We start from the raw sequence: 5,943 nt of genomic DNA on the forward strand, positions 1-5,943 counted from the left end.
CTACTAAATGAACGGAAAATTAACCGAAGTTGTTGATTACGACATATTTAGTGAATATTAAAGACCCTAGGGCTCTTATCGTTCACTTCAAGATGAATATGTGAACTATAGAAAGAAATGTAATACTAAAAATATACTTGAAATAGGTAATTTTCCAATGACACCTGCTTCGGTTTGGGCACTCGGGCAGTATCACAGCCCTCACACATATCAAATGAGATCTGTGTGGCGCATATGTATTGGGTGCCTCCTTGTACCAATATCTGTGTGTTAAAATAAATTTAAATAATGAGTAGATTTGAGAGTTATCATGGTTCTGTTTGGAATTAGAAAATATGTTTCATCGCATTAATTTTAGTTGTCCACCTCTAACACTTGATCCTTGTTTAAGTATGTGGATGATGAAAATGTAATTACGGCAAAGTAGAGAATGCACTAAGCACATATGTATTTAAAAGTAGACAAATTGACTCACTCAAGGACTTGTTAGCTTTTACGTTTAGTGTATGTTTGGTTATACTTCCATTTGACTTACCATGCAACCTAGAGATATTAAATGACATGTCAGGCTTAATTGGTATGATAGAAATTAACAAGGCTTTCTAAAGTAAATGTATTGCCTATTAAGTCAAATAGTCACCTTCGAATAATATTTAATTCAAATGTTGTATTCACAAAATAATTGAAAGGGCTAGGCCACTGAGTTTTAAGTGTTTTAGGTGACTAAAATTGATGTATTCATTATGGGAACATCATTCGTTCTGTAGATATGAATGTATATCTATCGGATGTGTCCATGAGTATAATTATAAACTCATGTCTTAGATTGTACTACCGAAAATACCATTAAGATATAATCGCATTTGAAGTTATTTAATAGATAATTCCTGTAGAAATATTGTTGTCCATAAATAACCATTGTCCTAGAAGTGACTAGTGGTTTTCTTTTTTAGCAAGTACTCATTTGGAGTTTGGCCATGTGTTACCGAAGTAACTTTTTAGCCGGTTGATGACGTTTTGAGTCTTTATTGACTGAGGTAGTTTAGATATGTGTTAAGTATGCCTAACCACCGTCTAAATCGACAGATATTAGCTGGTGTAGAAGAAGGTTAAAAGAAAGCTAGGTGAGAGCAAACCAAGGCGTATCGTCGGTCAGAGAACTCCCTCACTGCTGATCTGTGACTTTGATAGATAAAGACTACCTGGTAGTGGCCCTCATGGTTATTGCAATCAGTAGGTTGTGACATTGAAGGATGTGGTTCAGAGTAGGTCACAATGGCTTAAATTCATTCAGTCCTTGTCTTCCCCCAGTTCCTGAGTTTCCGTATTCCTTCATCATACATTTTCATCGTGTTTTTTTGAAATAATATTCTCACTAGGACAGATATAGGCAGATCCAACTGAAGCCTCTTAAACAAGATGAAGCATGAATTCTAGCTTCAACTACTGACCGATTCGGTATATAAATATCATACGGGTTTTATAGATTTTTATTGGTGTGGCAATATAAATGTTTTTGTTCATAGTGGTATTGCATATATCCATACTTAGTTAAGATTATTTGATGTCAGTGTTAAAATTATATTTAAGTTGTATGTTAGGTATTATTTTATCAGCTTTCTAGTTTTTTTTATTATTTAAAACATTTCGTTAGTTTCGAAGGTTAAAGGGCTACTATGCTTGTGATTCGAAAGTCACTCCATCTTTACTTCAATTTAAACAATTGAATAATCATTTTCATCACAAGAAAAGATTGATCTTCACTACTTGTATTCGTTGAATTATTCAGCATGAAATTGTGCAAATATTTCTAATGTTCATGTCGAGTGATAACAAGGTGATCAATTCTGGAATATTTCAAGGTTATGATTGAATGTGAATGGAATGATAGAGAGAAGGATTTTAAAGATGACTATTAACTAACTATAGTAATAACTAATACTAATTAAAATAAAAATGATGATAGATTTTATGTTACCGTTTGTTCAGTGAAGTATTCCACGTTCACTTGGTAGTGGGAAATATCCTAAAGATTGGAATAATAAACATTTTACTATGGTTTCATTCAGTAGTGTGGTATAATTTTATAGATTAAGTTACTCTGATGATCTATTCTTCGCTTTTTTTTCTATAATTATTTTAAGATAAGTTGAATTAAAAGTCTTTATTCTAAATGATAAATCAGATTGATGTTGTAATGCCAATAAGAAATATCCATTGATAATTAGCACAGTTGTTATCATAACAGGATGTGGATTTAGTTCAGTGAAGTTATTGACTTCTGATGTAGTCCATTGTGTTAATAATAATAATAATAATAATAATAATAATAATAATAATAATAGTCATCTTATTCAGTAATACATGCTTGATTACTATGCCTAAGTCTATGCGTGGATTGTATGATATTTTAATGAATCCTATTTATTCATTTAACTTTTGAATATTAGAAAAAAATACACTAACTAATGTGGAGGCCTTCGAATTTTGTAGTAATCAACTTCATGCGATAGTTTTTGAGGTTTTCATAAAAGCCCATGAATATGATTACTGTACGTTGTTAACTAGTTGAAACAAATCCAGGAAAAAATTCTCTGTGAGAAGCCGTAACCAGTGGAGTTCAACCGTGTAGGTTTGATGTCATTTACTCATCAAAGACAATGGAGGATGATGAGGAAACATCATGGATTGGTTGGAGTTAAACATTAACCTCACTGGATCCCGACTCAGCAGTCTAGGGGTTAGGCATTAGCGCACGAGTCCAAGGGTCCTGGGTTCAAGTCATGCGTGCGGGATCATGGATGTGGACTGCTAAGTCCTATGCTAGGACGAAACGGTCGTCCAGTGCTTCTAGGGTTTCAACGGTTGTCTAAAATTGATCAGTTCATGGTTTCAATGATATTCAGTAATCTCCACGACCCCATGCTGTTTTGAGATTTTACATGTTAAACTATAATTCATTATTTTAGCATCTGTAAAATATTGCTTTGATGTTTTGATTGTTGATATTTCAGTTACTTCTTCCTAAAGACTAAATGTACTGATATTATCTTAAATTAGATAGATTATAGCTAGCAGTGCAACCCAGGATGCATTTTTCGTCCTACTTAGGACCTGTTGATCGAGTGTATGTGTTATTTCTCAGAGTTGATGTGCACATTTAATCTTGTACCCAGTACTTCTCACTTCAAACATCAGTTGTTTAACGGGTATGGTGTTTTTATAATTGTCAGTAAGGATTTTAATTACCCCGTTGTTTATGTTAGAGATTGAATTCAGGATGGAACGCTTTTTGTAGATTTAAATACTGACTAAAGTTTATGTTTCGAAAAGCTTGTAACAAAATGACAATATCAAAACAATCTATCAAAGATGTATAAACGGTATAATAAAAACTAATCCAAATTCAGTCCTAAATATCAACTACCAAATATTTCAAATCCTTAACTAATACTGAGATTATGTAAGTTAAATTCTCTCTTTTCGTAAATATATCTATTTCCACTGTGGTTTTGTTTTCTAGTCATAAGTATTAACCTCAATGAAGAAAAAAATTGTCAACAAATTAACAATCCAACAATACACATTCATACTTTTTTGTCTACATGTTCACAAGAGATCTTGAACCCTTTCAAAATCTAGACTATTTGTATATCATTCTTAAGTTTGTTCGCATACATTCTTGTTTTGTTTATTTCCCTACATGCATAGTTACATAAATACAATCATCCTTTTTTTATTTATTAAAACAATCTCTTATTTTATAGGAGAATAATCAATTGGATATTGTTTATCAATTATCTCAACAAATTCAATCCTCAACTATTAGTTTACTACGTACAGATTTAAATAAACTGATCAGTTCTGATGATGACAATAATTTGATTGATATCCCAACATTATTTTCAAATGATCAACTTACTACTCTATTAGATTATCTACGTTCACTTAGACAATGGGCAGCAACTATTCCAGATTTACTCAATAATAATAATAATCATAATCATTCTATTGAGGAGATTAATTCTTGCCGAAAAGTTGTATATAATTCATTGAAAACTCTTTTAGATTCATTATTTCTATGTTTATTTCAAAAGGATCAAATCATTTCATTCTGGTATTCTATTCCTATTATGATACAATCAAATATTATTTTATGTATTTCAATCTGTATACAAGTCATTATTAATTTATTAAGTGAATCAATACAATCCATTGAATTATTCGATATTCATTCATTATTTATTATCTTATTATCTAATAATCGTCCATTAATATGTTTAACAAATTATGGTTTAACATTATGGAATCATTATAATAATGATCATTCTATCAATCATGATCGTTTATCAAGTTATTATGCTTATTTATTATATTTATTATTATTACGTATTGAACAAACTATTAATTATCATGATAAATTACCTAAATTGATTTTTCAATTATTACAGAATAATTTTATCAGTAATAAAACTATTATACAATCTGTTTTAGACCAATCATGTAATACAATTAAATCGAATAATGATTCAATAAAAATTATTCATTTTCAATTATTATTAATACAATTAATGAAAAGTTTTAATCAATTTATTAAATCATTATCATTTAATGAAATAATTACTCAAATTAATATTGATTTTATTCATTTAATAATTGATATTACTGGATTTGTTTTATTATTATTAAGTTCTAATGAACTAACTAATCAATGTGAATTACCGATGAAACCACAAAGAATTTTACCTACTAATATGAAATCATGTTTAGGTTATTGGTTAGCATATCTATCAATGTTGGATTCTTCTCCTTCTTTTTTTTCTCATCTAATGAATGATACAATGAAAATATTATTGAATGAATGTTCTAGATTATCTTCATTATGGATTAAAGAATTAATTGTTTGTTCTCCAGAAAAGGATGCAATTATTCCGGCTAATAATAATACAGTTTCCCTGTTGGTAAATTCAATCAATATATCATGTGTATAATTATTTAGTTAATTATACAGTTCATAACACTAACTGGTTTTAGTTAAGCCCTCAAATGCTCTGGTAGGACCGAGAGTGGGGAGAGTCAGCTCTCTCTCTCTCTCTCTCTCTCTCTCGAAATGCTCTCGTATGGCCACGTGTATACAACCACTGCCAGGGAAGTCCTGCTCACTGCTTTCTGGCGGCGGGGGTGTTGTTTAGGAAATTGAGAGGACGAAAAGCGAATATCTGGCGCTTTAACCTCTTTAGTGAATATGGAGGATCCACTCAAGGGAGTTGGAAAACCCCGATTCCAAACTAATGGTATACATGGGCTCCGAGATCCTGAAGGAATAAGTGGAGTATGAACCTATTGTTGATCAGCAGCTACCATGGGACTGCATCTCCTAACGTTGCCCCACTACCTTGCGGATCAGGCTCCGGGTATGGCCCCCTAGGAAAACAACCTGCTTCGGTTTGGACACCCGGGCAGTATCCCAGCCCTCACATAAATCGAATGATTTATATGGCGCATATCTATTTGCTGCCTCCTTGTACCAATGTTTATGTATTTAAACAAATAAATAAAATAAATTTAGTTAAACAGCCACTAGAAAACAGAAAGCATTAGATAGCCATTTCGTACTAGTATGGGGTTCTTCAACTTAGTTTTACGCATTCACAAACCCACTAATGATAGGATCCAGGTAATTCTGGGAATTCTGGTGAATAGCTGAAATCAGTGGAGTTATGCCATAACTGGTATAAGACACTTACCAGTGGGATTGTAAAATGGCTGCACGATATCATAAATTGATTGAGTTTAGAAATGTAAACCATTGGATTCGTATTCAGTGGTCCTAAAGTTAAGCGCTCACAACAAGACCTAAAGATTTCGATTTCTTCTGGGGTGATCGATGTACACTATTAAGAGAAGTCTTGTACTATGACAAAATAGCTGTCAAGTATTTTC

The sequence above is a fragment of the Schistosoma haematobium genome, chromosome 2, assembly GCF_000699445.3.
Source record: "Schistosoma haematobium chromosome 2, whole genome shotgun sequence".
Lineage (NCBI taxonomy): Eukaryota > Metazoa > Platyhelminthes > Trematoda > Strigeidida > Schistosomatidae > Schistosoma > Schistosoma haematobium.